This window comes from Engraulis encrasicolus, chromosome 23 (genome assembly GCF_034702125.1).
Source record: "Engraulis encrasicolus isolate BLACKSEA-1 chromosome 23, IST_EnEncr_1.0, whole genome shotgun sequence".
NCBI classification, from domain to species: Eukaryota; Metazoa; Chordata; class Actinopteri; order Clupeiformes; family Engraulidae; genus Engraulis; species Engraulis encrasicolus.
In genome coordinates, this window is record NC_085879.1 from 38,588,706 (window position 1) to 38,606,205 (window position 17,500).

The window sequence follows — 17,500 nt, forward strand, 5'->3', positions numbered from 1 at the left end:
CTCCTCATCTCTCCATTCTATCTATCTACTCTATCTAACTTCTATTTTATGACCCAATCATCTCGGAGGGCCTTCCCCAATTATTATTATTATGTCTTCATGGACATGATTTTGAGGCGATACGTCCTTTTTTTAACCTGTAATAGCACCCCAATGCCAGCCTCTTCGAGTAGCACAGACAGCCTTCAAAAAAAACACGCGGAGTGGAGATGGAGAAGCATTGTTTGTTCCACTCCACTGCATTGCCCTATATTTGTTTTATAAATCATGGCGGCGCGTAAGGCGATTAACCGCGGCTAATTCTCATTGTGGTATTAATTGCTAAGAAGTTAATTAAAATGCAAGCGTGGATTGGAAGGGGGCTATGGCCTCCGCTGGGGGGATCCGATGGTTGCTTGCTGCAGATGTCGTAAATACCTGATTGTCATTCTGATACAGTAATCTGCACGACAACTCAGCAGTCCCTAATCATCTGCTCCGATCGGATCATGGCCACCGCTGGATTTAGCCAGAATAACGGGCGTTATGCGATATGTTTCCCAGTTAATATATGCGTTTTTTGTTTTTTATTGCAACTGCCTGTAATGAATTGTGACCAGTCTGATCCAATGCAAGAATATCCGAATAACTATGAATTATTGAATGGGTGGTGATTAAGTAAACATTGGTTGGTGTCCTCCAGAGGAGACTGTGAAATGGCTGATGCTGACACACTATGAAGATGTTGTATATCCACTGAATATAAGGCGAGATGGATGGAGTACTGTGTCATATACACTTAATGATGTGGAGTGCAGGGTTTCTATTAACTTGTGGCACCCTTTGAAATATTGCTGGAAAAGTAGACACAACTAAGTCAATGACAACAGAGAGCAGAGCATAGCAGAGAAATGGAGGGCTTGGAGAAAATAACAGACACTGACAAAAAAAATGATCCAGACTTGCAGAATGCAGAATATAGAATGCAGAAAAAGCAACACCATATAGCACGCTAGAGTTAGACATTCAATTTCATCCTCATCGTACAACGAGTGAGAGGGGGGGGAAATCAAGTTCCTTCATTAATGACAGCTGATGACTGTCATGGCGGAGAGTGAGACCCACCACAAGTGGCCCTTAGCAAATGTGGTGCGCCATTCAAACTCATTTCTTCAGTTCAATTACCAGTTCCCTCACTCAAAATAACATGTGCTTTTGGCTTCAGGGCTGAGTTTGATTAAAACACATCTCTCTCTTGTCCCCACTAAAAGCTTCCCATCCAACATGCAAAGCAAACCAACTGGGGAACGAGTATTTTTAGTGGAACGTTAATTAGTTCCTCTGTCATGGTTTAACGGTCCGAGTGGGCTGAAATGTTGAGGAGGGGGGTCCGTGATGGAATACTGTAGGATGGGTTGGGGAGGGAGTCTGCTTTACAGTGAACCAGTTACACTTTACATGGACCAGTGCCTGTACCTCCCTCCACAATAAAAAAATAATAAAATAAAATAAAAATACAGTGTTAATTTAACACTAAGAGAGTCGATTTAACATCTAGAGTGCAGCTGGAGCCACAGTACTCTCTAAGTGTTGAATTAATAGGCCTACTGCATTTTTCTTACTGTGTACATCCCTCTCTCTCTCTCTCTCTCTCTCTCTCTCACCATTACTCTCAGAGGCAGGGGCTCTAAATTGTACGCCACATGTTTTGCACACAGTGAAATAGTTTTGATTGTTCTTTTTTATGGCGGCGTAATGGCCTGTAGCAGCTGTTGCTCGCTCCACTCTCCCTGATGGAGGCTGGCGGGAGGCGGGAGGGGGGAGGAGGAGGAGGGGTGAGAGCCACGCTGGGCACTGCCAACTACGCTTGTTCTCAGTCAATCATACCCACATTTGTCAGCCTTGCTGGCAGTGTGTCGCCCTCCCTCTCTCCCTCCCTCCCTCCCTCTCTCTCTCTCTCTCTCTCTGTATGTGTGTGTGTGTGTGGTGTGTGTGTGTGTGTGTGTGTAGCCCTGCCCAACGTGTGTGCAAGAGTGAGTGTGTGCACTATGCTGTGTGCGTTTGTTTGCATGCATGTCTTTATGAATTATGTTTATGTGCACATGTTTGATTGTGTTTGTTTGCATGCATTTCTGTATATAGGTGTGAGTCTTTATGTGTGAGTGCATGCACATTGTTGTGTGTGTTTGTTTTCGGTAACACTTTATTTTAGGGAGACATTTGCGAATACATACCTGTGTATGTTTGATTTTGCTTTGTACATGCCTTACAAGTTACTTATACAGGCACATTGTATGTATTAGTGCTAATAGATGTATCCCTAAAATAAAGTGTTACCTTGTTTTCATACTTTGCTGTATGTGTGTGTGTGTGTGTGTGTGTGTGTGTGTGCTCAGATGTTTGTGGTTGTTTTGCATACATTTCTGCTAGTATGTGTGTATGTGTGTGTGCCCATGTACGTGTGTGTGCCCATGTGTGTGTGCACATCTGTGCCTGAGATCCAAAGACGCAGCTAGTTGATAAGCATATCAATTTGTTCAGACTGCAGTGTGTGTGTGTGTATCACCTAGCCTACCTCTCACGTGACGATACCGCTACTCTATTAGCCATTCAGAAATCTATACAGACGCCAAGAGCTCATTGTGTCGTACTGTATTATTCGATTTTATTCCCAGTTTTAATTACATTTTGAGGACGAAGAGAGAGAGAGAGAGAGAGAGAGAGAGAGAGAGAGAGAGAGAGAGAGAGAGAGAGAGAGAGAGAGAGAGAGAGAGAGAGAGAAAGAGAGAGAAAGAGGTATGGACAAAGTAAGAAAAGTGCTGTATTAATTCAACACTGAGAGATTAATGTGGGTCCAGATACAGTACACTCTAGAACAGGGGCTCCCAACCTTTTTCAACTTGGGGCCCACTCGAAATTGTCAACAATGTTCGGGGCCCACCTCTGACCCAATTAAGAATAAAACTCAAATAAATCAACAGTAGCACACACCAAAATATGATTATTATTTTTAGAAAATGATTTCAGGAATACCTTCAGGGCCCACCAGTGGACCCCGGCCCATAGGTTGGGAACCACTGCTCTAGAACCGTGATTTACGGTAAAAACAAAAAAGTAACATAATACATATTTGTCTAAATTGATAAGTTAATGCTAGTCAGTGGAATCTTTCATCTGCCATTTACGCACAATAGTAAATATAGGTCGCCCCAGTCAGCTGCAACTTCGAACGTAGGTCGTGTGACGTCTCCAAATGTGTTACTTTTATAAGCTTTTGTGGTATCGGATGCAATGCCATGTTACGGCTTGTTGGTTTGGGGTGCCTTGAAATTTTTCATGAATTGAAAGGGTGCCTCACCTAAAAAAAGGTTGAGAAACACTGCTCTAGAAGATGTTAAATCGACTCTTAACACTGTTTTTTTTAGAGAGATAGAGAGAGAGAGAGAGAGCTTGATGTCTTGTGTTTAGGTATTTAGGAATAACTGTGAGTCGCTTTGGATAAAAGCTACAACTAAGTCTAATACACACTACAGACTAAGACAGAATAGGGAGGCCATTGACCCGTATCTCCCATCCTCCACCCCCCCCCCCCCCCTCCAACATCAATTCACCTGTGCAGAGAGAGAGAGAGATGAAACAGGATGTCTGTGATCTCTTTCAACAATAATAACCCGATGCTTCCCCATGATGGTCCAACAAGCATAATCACATTTACTGCCTTCACGCCATGTATGCAGACAGTAACCAACAATGGAGGCCAGACATGGCTTGTTGAGTCTAAATGACCAGTTAGTGATAAGGATGACTAATTAACTAGAGACTAGTCTCTCTTTAAAAAAAATCTCCATACAGTAGAAACCAGCAACTTCGCCGTAGTGAAAAAACACCAATTGCAAAGAAGGAAGAGGGTATTGCTTCATTCAGTATATCCAAGCCTTTTTTACCTCAGTGAAATACCCCAGCAAAGGAAGTCAGACAGGCCTTACACAGGGAAGAACTGACCAGCCGTGAACCAACTCACAAGAACATTACTAAATCAAATTACATTACATTTAGCAGACCCCTGACAAAAGTGACAAGGAGGACATTCAAGCAAGTACAGAGTGTGGGGTCAGTGCAACAGTACAACAGTATCCACGGTAAAGAGCAGAAAAAACATGGATCTCTCTCACTCTCTCTTTCCCTCCATTTTCACATGCTTCACAACATGTCTTCCGAGCCTATTAGCCCACACATACAATATTATAGCCACATCATACACTCTATATGCAGACTGCTGACATACAGTATCTAACTTTAGCTTTGCCTTGGAGATGTAATGGCTGCGGAGGATTATCCGCAAGCGACTGTGAGTGGTGTGGTGTAGTGTAGTGTAGTGTAGTGGCCACCCTGCTGACAGCTGGGAGTCGAAAGTGCAACGGAGGCCCAGTGAACTCAAAGGATTAGTGCCTCGCCACGGGGCTGCTGCTGCTGCTGCTGCTGCGTCTTTTCGCTTCGAAAACAGTGCACCGCACCGCGCTGGACACACAGGGCTGGACTGGTACTAAAAATGCAAATGCAATGTAATGTTAAAAAAACACACCCAGGTTTTTTTCTGTCTTTTTTTTAAAGATATTTTTGTTTGTCTTTTACAACTTTATTTATGATAGGACAGTTTCAGAGGTGTACAGGAAGTGAATGTGGGGGAGAGAGATGGGGAGGTGTCGGCAAAGGACCCAGGCTTTTTTCTGTCTTAAACCAGCCCCTCACACATACAAGCCATTTTTGTACTACACCCTGCTTAACTCAGTCCACTGTCTATATCAGTGATTCTCAAACTTTTTCAGACCAAGGACCACTTTGTCCCTCCAAAAATGTTCAGGGACCACCTGACAACTGAATTGACAGTTGACGGGTGCTATTTCGACACTAATGTTGATGCAGATCACTTACTTTTTATTCACATTTACAAGCCTGTCTTATTGTGGTGAAAATATGACTTCAGGCATGTTTGGCTTTGTAATAATGTTACATATATAGTCTTCTGCTAGCTTGTCTTGGAAAAGTAGAAATCCCTTTGCGGACCACCTGAGCTCTGTCAAAGGACCACACTTTGAGAATCACTGGTCTATATTGATGTTGTAGCAATGGGCCGCCCCCTCTAAACAGTGAGCAAGTCCAAACAGATAGACAAACAAAAAAGACCAAAAGTATCAGTCCATGGGGACTTTCTGCCGTCCGGGTAAATGTCCTGTACACCAGATTACCATCCAGTCCTTTTGCCACACCACACCACACCACACCACAGGGGGAGGGATCATTGGGGTCATGCTGTTCTAATGGTCTGGTTTGGTCATGTGTCGAAGGGACGTGCTGTGTTCTTTTTTCTTAGATTCATTTGTGAAGGAAATGGCTTGTGTGTGTGTGTGTGTGTGTGTGTGTGTGTGTGCGTGCGTGCGTGCGTGCGTGCGTGTGTGCGTGTGTGTGCATGCGTGCGCGTACGTCTATATGGGAGCTACAGTAGTTCTACTTGATTCCATGAAGTAAACGCATCACAAAAAGCTCCTGAGAAGTTCTTTGAAAGACAAAAACTCAAATTCGAATTGTCTTTTCAGTCTTCTCAGATGAGGAACACACAGTAAACAATTTAGAATTAAAGGGGTATGCCACTATTTTGGGGCTTAATATAGTTAAAATCGTTGGCCAGGGTTTATAAAGGTGTCTTATTTTTCATGTTAGGCGTTGTCTTGCTTTAAGACAAGTTAAAAGAGGGAATATGTTGCTAAGCTAGTGAAAGTCAATGGATCCGTGTAGCATGCTACAATACTAGCTTAGCGACATATACCACATCTTTATATTTCTCAAATGATAAGTAGTCTGCTGCCTATACACACACCCCATGCTGCTGTGTGTATTTCCTGCTAAGTGCTTGCTTGCATATTCCACGCCGTTGGAGAGGGGGTGCAATAGGTTAGATCAGGGGTTCAAACTTAACCGTGCCAAGGCCCCCCATACCCTGGTAGATTCCAGCCAAGGCCCCCTTTACATGGGTCGTGCCGCACTACTTTTACTGTGCACCCCCTTTCACAACCATAGTCTAGGCCTGTGAGTCAGTGCCCCACTAGGATATATACAATTAACTAATGGGAATATTGTTTAGCTCATTTTTGGTTTATTTTTGGTGTACATTAGTTATTCAATTTCTTCAATAATTTACTTAAATATTTCCTACCAACTTTCCGCGGCCCCCCTAGCACCCTCTCGCGGCCCCCCCAGGGGTCCCCGGCCCCCACTTTGAAGCCCCTGGGTTAGATGCATCACGTGCCGCTTTGACATATGGTTATGATACAATCTTGTTTTTGCTGCTTTCATCTTTTCAACCAAAAGTCATCTCTCAGCTTCTTCTCACAGTACAGTGCAACTCTAAATTACCAACCACAGCTGCATGGGCCCAGGACAAAGTCATCCAAAAGGGCCCCCTACCCAATGCATACAATGTCATAATGGGGACCCAATTTGGGCCCCCTATCTCCCTGGGCCCTGGACAACATACCCCTTTGTCCCCCCTTCTCGGCGGGCCTGACCACCCCACCGCCTTCCCTCATCCATCGTCTCCACAACATCCACTGACTCCGCTTGCTCTTGCGTCTCATGCTATGTATCCCCTACGCTTTCTGCCTCATTGGCCGATCCAGCCGCGGCGTCGATCTATCAGTAAATGTTTACACTCTTGCAGCTCATAAACAACGTGACACACCCGCCGCGCAATTCATTATGGCAGCGTAGAGAAAATGAGATCTTGCAAACGTCGGTTTGGTTCAGCACTGCTCTGCACAGCTCTGCAAGGCAATGCACTACTGTGGCAGGGCAGCCCGTACGGTTGGCTCTGGCTGCATTTAAGCACCAACAGTGTAGCAGCGGCAGCAGCTGCTCTCTCCAATTTGTCAATATCCCATCCTTCTTCACCTGTCAAAAAGCACATGGAGTGTGTGTGTGTGTGTGTGTGTGTGTGTGTGTGTGTGTGTGTGTGTGTGTGTGTGTGTGTGTGTGTGTCTGTGTGTGTGTGTGTGTATGTGTATGCGCGCACATGTGTGTATCTGTATGTGCCTGCCAGTATAACATGGCCAACAACAACTAACAGCCTTCATACAGACAGGCAGGCAGACTCACGCAAACCTGAACAGCTACCGTGTGCGTACGTACGGTAGCCAAAAAAAAAGCTTTGTGTGTGTATAATGGAATATGTCAGCCACATTCTTAGCTAAGAAGATTTATGGACGTGCGCTAAATTCACTCCATTGACAGGCGTTAGTGGGATTGTAATGTGGCCTCCTCGTATTGTGCGGCTGCTGTGCGTCATTCCCACTATTTATGCCTTTTTGATGGCGAGACAGTAAATACCCCTCGGCAAATAGGATGGCGCTCCTTTTTCACCGACAACAGATCGGCCGTGTCACAATATTTCATTTTTTTGGGGTCCGCCTCGTCTTACAATGCCCTTGTTCTTTTATCGTTTCATTTTTTTTTTCGTATACCGCTGTCTGTAGTTACACTGTTACCATCTTATCGTTGGTATCGATCTGTGTCCTTTTTCTGGCAATGCCTTTGCTTTTCATATTTCAGGCACTACTATCTATCACATTACCTATACAGTAGAGTACAGTCTTATCGCTTGTTACAAGGCTCTCTTTCTCTGTGAGGCTATACTGTAAGCGCATACTATTCGTTCTCCAGACTTCACCCAATACTGTTTGACTGATGATCTTGCTTTGTGCAGAATTACATGTGTGCGCTGCGCACCATTTATTCCTCGTCTGTCATACACACCATGTAGTCCACTCAGCAGTTAGTTGTATACATTCTGTACGTACACTATGCGTACATTTTTGCAGCTTGTTATAGTGGTTGTAGCCACTGTAGGTAGTGCTATAGACCAGTGATTTTCAACCTATGGGCCAGGGTGGGCCCTGAAGGTATTCCAAGTGGGCCTTGAAATCAATTTCTAAAAATTATAATCACATTTTGGTGTGTGTTGCTGTTGATTTATTTGAGTTTTATTCGTAATTGGGTCTGAGGTGGGCCCCGAATATTTGTGACAATTTCGAGTGGGCCCAAAGTTGGAAAAGGTTGGGAACCCCTGCTATAGACCCTTATATACGTATGTGTGCAATATTTATTCTCTACACAGTGTGTGTGCACCCATGTATCCCTTCACAGTTCACACACTACTGTCTGCAGTTGCACTATAAACACATTCTTCTCGCTTGTTATTGTCAACTTTCCGGCTTGTATAATAATGCCATCTATTCTTGGCTATATAAGTCTCCGTAAAATAATGAATAACGTAAGCTATGGAGATCAGCGGAAGAGGACTGGACAACATGACAGCCATTAACGTCCCTAGCCATTTCAAAGAAGCTTTGACGGGTTTGCTTTGGTGACAAACACAAACACAAGCGCACGCACGGACGCACACACGCTTGCACGCAAGCACGCACACGCACGCACACACGCACACACGCACACACGCACACACACTCCCGCTTGCTAACTTTAGACCATACAGTATCTCAGCATGCCACATGTAATGGCAGCCTGGTTTCCCTCTCTATAGTAACATCAATGGGCATACTGCAAGGCAATAACAATACACTACACTACAGGATCCAAACGGGGAGGCTGCAATGCTCCATGGGAAGAATTAATCTGAAGTTGCCTTTCTTCCTTTACGCACGTTTGTTTGATCCAACACCTGTTTTACTGGATGTGCGCACATCACCTACACTACTTTTGAGGCCGTAATGTTCACAAGGAAGGATGGGCCAGGGACAAAGTCATCTGAAAGACTCCCCCACTCAACACATGGGTGGTTGACGTGACGCGTTGTTTTTTCGTAACATTGTTTAAAAACCTACAAAACTGTTATTTTTCCTTTAAAAAACAAATGTCAATGAAAGAAGATGTGGTACATTATGTTTCATATTAGTACTAGTATGATACTACTGGTAGTTGATAACTACCAGTATGATAACTACCTGGTAGTTGGGGGCCCCTAGGCTGCAGACATATCTAGCCTGTGGTGGGGGCCCCTAGGCTGCAGACATATCTAGCCTGTGGTGGGGGCCCCTAGGCTGCAGCCATATCTAGCCTGTGGTGGGGGCCCCTAGGCTGCAGACATATCTAGCCTGTGGTGGGGGCCCCTAGGCTGCAGCCATATCTAGCCTGTGGTGGGGGCCCCTAGGCTGCAGCCATATCTAGCCTGTGGTGGGGGCCCCTAGGCTGCAGCCATATCTAGCCTGTGGTGGGGGCCCCTAGGCTGCAGACATATCTAGCCTGTGGTGGGGGCCCCTAGGCTGCAGCCATATCTAGCCTGTGGTGGGGGCCCCTAGGCTGCAGCCATATCTGGCCTGTGCACTAATCCGGCCCTGCAAGCTGCCCCTTTACTTGTTCCTCCGCTGTCGACTTCCCTACTGTGGGGTAATAATAACAATACACTATGGGACCCAAATGGTGAGCCTGTACTGCCCACAAGAGAGAGTCTCTCTTTCTCTCTTTCTCTCTCTCTCTCTCCTCCTGACAGGTCTATGGGCAGAACGTGACAGATTTCATGACAGGAATTATTTTTATTCCTGAGGCAGATCATCAGGGGGCTACCTGGCTCACTGTGCGTGTGTGTGTGTGTGTGTGTGTGTGTGTGTGTGTGTGTGTGTGTGTGTGTGTGTGTGTGTGTGTGTGTGTGTGTGTGTGTGTGTGTGTGTGTGTGTGTGTGTGTGTGTGTGTGTGTGTGTGTGCGTGCGTGCGTGTGTGAGTGAGTGACACGACAACACAGGTACAATTCCGGTGATGCCATTCTTGCTGTTGTCGAGACTAATTATTTTGGGTTTTGTTGCTTGAACCCCAATCAACACAACTGGCCTTTTTATGTGACCTATAACACCGGAGAGGCGACAAGAAGCAAATAAAATGCAAATGAAAGAAGGTGACGACGTCCGACAGGCGGTAATTGCACTGGAGATTGCAATATTCACATTTATTATACAGACACACACACACTGAGAGACACACACACAGATATAATGACACAGACATGGGTTCACACACACACACACACGCACGCACACACACACACACACGCACGCACACAGACGTAAAAACAAACATAACTACACACACTTTGAAGTGCCCTTTTACAGTCTTTTTTTCCTCCTGGCAGCGCAACACTCTCCCTTTCATCTTAGAGGGATCAGTGGCATAGGACGGCCACCTCAACCTGGCCTTTTCACACACACACACACACACACACACACACACACACACACACACACACACACACACACACACACACACACACACACACACACACACACACACACACACACACACACAGCACAGCACAGCACAGCACGGGAGTTGGCCTGCGTCCCAGAACACTGCAGAGGGAAGGACTGTATATTCAGTGGTGCCGAGAGCTTTTAGCTGGGCCCGGGAAAAGGTCATTTGAAGGGGCCCCCCCACCACCACCTAATACATCAAATGTAATGAGGAGGACCCAATGCTAGTTCCCCTCTCTCCCTAGGGCCAGGGGCACCTGACCTGTTTGCCCCCTGCTATGTCAGCTTCTCTGGACTGGCTGTACAGTATTAGTCTCAAGGTAAAGGCATGTATCCCTGGTCAGGCAGGCAGCGGCAGCAGCAGCAGCAGAAAAAAAACACACAAAAAAACAGCCAAGTCAACAGTCCCTCCGGAATGCATTAGAGACTCATCAACGTCACCCTGACTTTAAAAGCCATCACCTCAGCAGCTCTCTCTTAACCCCCTCCTCCTCCCTACTGGCCTACTCTCTACTGGGACTATCCCCTGGTGGCTACACACACTCTCATTAAACAAGCTCTGTTAATGGGGGAGGAAGAGAGGACAGGAGAGGAGAGGAGAGGAGAGGAGAGGAAAGGAGGGGAGAGGAGGGGAGGGGAGAGGAGAGGAGAGGAGAGGAGAGGAGAGGAGAGGAGAGGAGAGGAGAGGAGAGGAGGGGAGAGGAGAAGGGAGGAGAGGAGAGGAGAGGAGAGGAAAGGAGAGGAGAGGAGAGGAAAGAAGAGGAGAGGAGAGGAGAGGAGAGGAGAGGAGAGGAGAGAAGAGGAGAGGAGGGGGAGGAGAAAGAGGAGAGGAGGAGGGGAGGAGAGGAGAGGGAGAGGAGAGGAGAGGAGGAGGAGGAGAGGAGAGGAGAGGAGAGGAGATGAGAGGAGAAGGGAGGAGAGGAGAGGAGAGGAGAGGAGGAGAGGAGAGAGGAGAGGAGAGGAGAGGAGAGGAGAGGAGAGGAGAGGAGAGGAGAGGAGAGGAGAGGAGGAGAGGAGAGGAGAGCAGAGAGGAGAGGAGAGGAGAGCGGAGAGAAGCGGAGAGGAGAGGAGAGGAGAGGAGAGGAGAGGAGAGTGGAGAGGAGAGGAGAGGAGAGGAGAGGAGAGGGAGGAGAGGAGAGGAGAGGGAGGAGAGGAGAGGAGAGGAGAGGAGTGAGGAGAGAAGAGGAGAGAGGGAGAGAAGAGGAGAGAGGGAGAGAAGGAGAGAAGAGAGGAGGGGAGGAGAGGGGAAGAGAGAAGAGGACAGGAGAGGAGAGGAGAGGAGAGGAGAGGAGAGGAGAGGAGAGGAGAGGAGAGGAGAGGAGAGCAGAGCGGAGCGGTGCACTGTGGAGTAAACGAGAGCAGTGCAGAGGGCCACTTCATGGGCCCCTGGAGGACAAACAACCAACCGCCGGCCGGCCGGAGCAGGCAGAGAACCAGAAAAGTATTGATCGCTCCAGCCTCAGCCCCCGCCCTGCTCAGTACAAAAAAGCAGAGTTAACTCAACATTTAGAGAGCAATCTGGGACCAAATACACTCTAGAAGATGTTAAATTGACTCTCTATATATTGAATTAACACTGTTTTTTTACTGTGTGCTGTCGCCAAAAAGAAGTTAAAAAAGTAAAGGTAGAGGAAGCTGTTGAGAAAGATGTTGTATAAAAAAAAGCTTTGTGAAGATGTTTTGATTTATCATCTACTGCAGTGGGTAGGTCAGAATGTACAGTAAAATACTTTTTCTGTGTAAAAACGATATAGGGTTGTGTTTGATGACTTATACTGGTTGTGGGTGTTTCTTTCTGCTGTTTCTGACAGTGCCACTTTTTAAACTTTTATTACCCATACTGGAGGCTATCTAGCTCATCCCTTTGATTATATTGCCCGTATGTTCTGCATTTTATAGGCTGTCAAGTTATTTTTTCAGTCATGTCATTCTTCTAAAAAAGCCAGTGGTGAATCCTGCATAGTTGGCAAACAGGGCTTGGGACCCTAAAACAAGACAAACCAATTTGTACCATTAACTCTTGAGCAATCCCTGTCGACTCTAAGTGACTGGAGTCATATTTTAAATCTTGATGGCCCACTCACACCGCATTTATGGCTCCAGTCAGATAAAATACCACCAGCGTAGGTGTTGGTGTCATAAAATTGTCTTGTAAGCTCCTGACCAAAGGCTATGAAGGTGCAAGCACAAACACTAACTTACGATTTTTTTTATTTTTTTTTACACAGAGGACAGCAGGTCTTGCGCTTTCTTCTGAATTGCTCTCTTGACATTAGAGTATCCCCTGGAGACTGCCTCTTTCGAGGAATCCACTACATTAACCAATAACCACTGAGGCTTACAACTCAGGAGTTCATCCTTGCGAGTATTACCCGCATGAATATTGACCTGTAAAAGTGACCTTTGGCTTAGGCACGAGGGATTACCAAAATTGCCAATGAGTGTTTGAAATGCCCATACATGTGTCCACACAGCTTGGTTTTGATTTACGCAGAAGTCATTTGATGTTTATAGTCGTTTCTTGTATATTTCTCCCAATGTTTTTTATTATTTATTTATTTATTTATTTCAGTTGCCAATGGGGATTTCAAGCAATTTCGAACCAATTGCTGAGGTTTGGTTTCAGTTGCAGCTTGTAAACCAATCACCACCCCCGTTTGAAATGTTCTTGCCGTCTCTGCAGAACAGAGACCATAGAAACTGCTGACTAGCTGACTGATCAGCTTGGTTATATTCCATACAATGCACACATTGAGAGAAGAAATAAAACAATCTTGCAATGTTGCAACTTAATACTTGGAGGACATAAACCAAATACAATAAAATACTGACTTTTTACATTCCATACAACGCACACACCAACACACACACACAGAAAAAAATTAAACTATCCTGCAATGTTGCAACTTAAATGCTTGGAAGATGTAAACCAATGCGGTCAGAATGTAACATTTTAATCATCAAATAATGGAAAACACATACTTACTGTAGCTTAACTTTGCTTAGGTCAACTACATCTTCGCTCTTTTTTATGGCTGCCAGCTGTTAAATCTTAAGTGCAGAGGGGGATAAAGAAGAGCTCAGTGTACTACTAATGGCCCCTTTTCTGTATACCCACACAACCCTCAGCCACCTCAGCTTGATTATTTGCACTAAAATTTTATTTCCACTGTTCAGACAAATGGAGGGGGGGGATTCTTTTTTCCTCTCCTGTACCTGCATAAAAAACATCTTTTAGTGATACAGAGCATCGGAGCGTGGCGGCCCACTTTCACCTCTGCACAGTAAATTCTGCAGTGCTCATTTAACACTCAGAGGGTTGATTTGACCTTATTTGGACTTAAATGAACTCTTTAAGGGTTGAATTAACATCGCAAAATTTACTGTGTGGTATTATGTAAATCACCAGGCGTGCCACGGGCCTACAGTGCCACTATAGGAGACACAGGGAGGACTGGGCAGAGACAACGGTCTCCACGCAATACACACACACGCACGCATGCCACGCACCCATTTCATGCACACACACACACACACACACACACACATACAAAGTGAGCCAGGTGCAATCCACTCCTGCATTTCATATCTTAATGCAGGCCTACATTCATAAAAGTTGCACTTCAAAAAGATCAGTCTGTTGGCTGTTTCTAATCAAATATTGTATATTGAAACAGTTTAAAAGTGTTAGTTCTAATGATGAACACTGGTTTCATGGTTTTTCACCCAGTCAGATCATTCTGTCACCCCAAATTCAGAAAGAAAAACTGATAATATTTTCTTTTTCAAACATTGTGGTATGGGAGTGTAGAAAAGGGTAGTAGAGTTGTTCCACTGGGACTCAAACCAGAGCCTTGTGGGATACTAATCCTCATCTATGTATGACACCATTCAAAGTACGTGCATTAAATATCGTAGCTATACTTCAGCAAAGACACCAGGGGTGTATTTCTCAAAAGAGAAGTTGCTAGCCTGTTAGCAACTTCGGTAGTTGCCAATGGGAAAATACATTGAAAACAACAAAGTAGCTAATGTAGTAAGCAACTTTAGTTTCGAGAAATGCACCCCAGACGTTTTAAGGTAGGCCTACATTATACAATCCTGGTCTGCGGGAAATAGTACTTGGCATGGCATCCTGGTCGTCATCGTCATCGTCATCATCATCATCAAAGATAAAGGGTCTCGTAACCACAAGAAACCTTGAAATAAAAGAGGGGGTAGCCATCCTAGCTGGATTGGCAATTAGGCATACAGGGCATTTGCCCGGTGGACTGGTGATGATTTTGGCCTGGTCCTCCCCTCAATGTAGTATGCCGCCACTGCTGACCTCTCAGAGTCAAATTTAAATATTCATTTTGGCTGTTGTGGTCAAAATAGCTCGGAATAGATGACTAAAAATGTTATCATAGGCTTCATTGTCACGGTCAATGCCTGGCGGACCGGTCTTGGATGAAAATGCCCGGCCTGAGTTTGTGCCCCAGCTCAGCCCTGCATCTGGCCTGAGGCGAGGCAAGACGAGGGAGGATAATGAGAGCAGATTAGAGACCGGGGAGAAGGTTGGTGGGCAAGGAAGGAAAAAAGAAAAGGAAGAAAGAAGAAAAGGAGAAAAGAGTGAAGTACGCCCATTGATTTAACACACTGATATGCTGACATAGCCTACATGAATGTCATATCTCAATGTCATATCTCAAAACATGATTTGAAACATGAAAGTCCTTTGAGTCAATTATGTATGTAGCTGCTGGGATATTGTGCTATACAAGTAAATTTCCATTGTCTGATTGATTTGAGGAAACTGCCTGTAATTAACATCTTGGCAGAGAGCTCATTCTGAGATCTAACTCATTTCTGGTCAAGTTAAGCTTAATCTTGTCTACCTCAACTAACAGAGTACGTTTTTGCACATTTGTCTACCCCAACTCACAGAATATGTTTTTGCACATTTGCCTTTTTAAATTTTCTGTAGTCTTTATTATCTCGCTCCATGACTATCATATGTGTCTTGAAATGTCCATGTGGGCATTATGTGTATTTATGTAAGCTACTTGACACCTTAATTTCCCCCCGGGATCAATCAAGTTACTCTACTCTACTACTCTACTCTAATAGTTGTCTACAGCAGTGTTTCTCAAACTTTTTCAGACCGAGGACCACTTCGTGCCCCAAAAAATGTTCAGGGACCACCTGTCAACTGAAATGACAGTTGACGGGTGCTAATGACTTCTGCTATGTTTAGCTTTGTAATAAGTTTACAAATATAGCCTGGTAGTTTGTCTTGGAATAGTAGAAATCCCTTTGCGGACCACCTGAGCTCTGTCGCGGACCACCAGTGGTCCCCGGACCACACTTTGAGAATCACTGGTCTACAGCTGTCAAGTCAGTGAAACAAAGCCAAAAGAGTGCTGACCATCGGATATGCATGTAAGTAATGGAAATAGTCCCTAAGAAAGTGGTAATCAAAATACTGTATGTATATGATATCAGATGAATGTCAAAACATATGTTCATGCCAAGTATCTATCACACAACAATCCTTATGTCCACTACATATGTCAAGTGAAAGTCAAGTGCTATCAACTATTAATATTTGATGCTATCATATTTGTTATGTGAAAGGGTTGTGACATACAGTATAACGGGCAAAAAATAAATTTGAATTCTTGTATTGTGGTTCTCTGAACATGAACACTACTCTGAGCCATCAGTACAGACAAGAAAAGAAAATATGTGGTTTTAAAAAACCCGCAGGCATAAATATAAAATAATACATGCTTTACTTGACAGACAGCTAATGAATAAGGCATGATTCACATGCTTATTAAAGTTACATGATTTTTGTGTATCTTTTAAGGCCTCCTTCATACCCACAAGAACCACTGATTTGCATGAAATACATTATAATGTGGACAAAAAAATGAATCTGGACTGCAACTGAAAGCTTGTTGTCAGGGTTGGCCTGGGACCGAAAATCAAACCGGGCATTTGAGAGGCTGGCATAAACCAGCCCCTCACCTCATACAACCCCCTCAGTCCTGCCTGTATTAAAAATCGGTGGCCACATGAAAATTCTGGGCTGATCTTTAAAGGGACACTGTGTGAGATTTTTTGTCGTTTATTTCCAGAATTCATTCTGCCCATTCACTAATGCTACCTTTTCATGAATACTCACCACCACCATCAAATTCTAAGTATTCATTATGACTGGAAAAATTGCACTTTTCATACATGAAAAGGGGGATCTTCTCCATGGTCCGCCATTTTGAATTTTCCAAAATAGCCATTTTCAGCTGCAAAAATGACTCTACTTGGATCATACTAATGTTTGTTTATTACTTAGTAAACTTTCAAGTAAATATCAAATTTGGCAATTGGCAGCCCAGTTTCAATGAGCAGCATAGTTGAAGTACCTTTTTTGACCATTTCCTGCACAGTGTCCCTTTAAGGGAAAAAATTAATAAAAGCATCAGCCCCCCCTGAGGACTGTCAGCTCACTGGGAGAGTTCCCTGTACGCCAGATGGCCAGTCCAACGCAGTCCAACGTTGTCCAACATCGATCAAGTCAAATTCAGAGAGTCGGATGGGGATGAGCAGTGTTTTCTTTTGTGCACTGGTTTTTGGGGGGGATAATGAGACAGCCACAACGATGACAAAAAAGCAAATTGAAGCCATATGCATGCGTCTGTGTGCACATCAAGACACAAATCAATATGCAAGCGGGCGCTTGAAGGGTTTTTATTGTGGCTTAGGCTCCCGTGGAGCATCAGCCAATGATATATCTTGTCTCAGAGCTGCCATCACGTCTAACATTGTCTTGGGCTTTTTTGTTTGTTTGTTTGTTTGTTTGTTTGTTTGTTTGTTTGTATATTGCTTTTGTTTCCAGCACCTGGGAACAAGAACACAATACAGCTGGCCTCGCCAGCACCGGCACCGCCGTCACTCAAACACGTCTCCTGCCCTGGCTGTAAGCGTATAGTCTGAGTTGCATGACAATAATGGTAAAAAAAAAAAAAGTTTCATTTTCAAAGCATGTTTGGGGTGTCAGCAATGCTTGGGTTAGCTTCCCTCCTTGTATGCATTACGTGGCTCTACCAATTTTTCAGCCGAGTGAGTTGTTTATTTATTATTCCGTCCGGTTTTTGCTCTCCTGGTTTTCTGACAGTGGTCTGACATCCATGGTCTGGACTCAGGAAGTGTCAGAAGGCGCTCTCTCT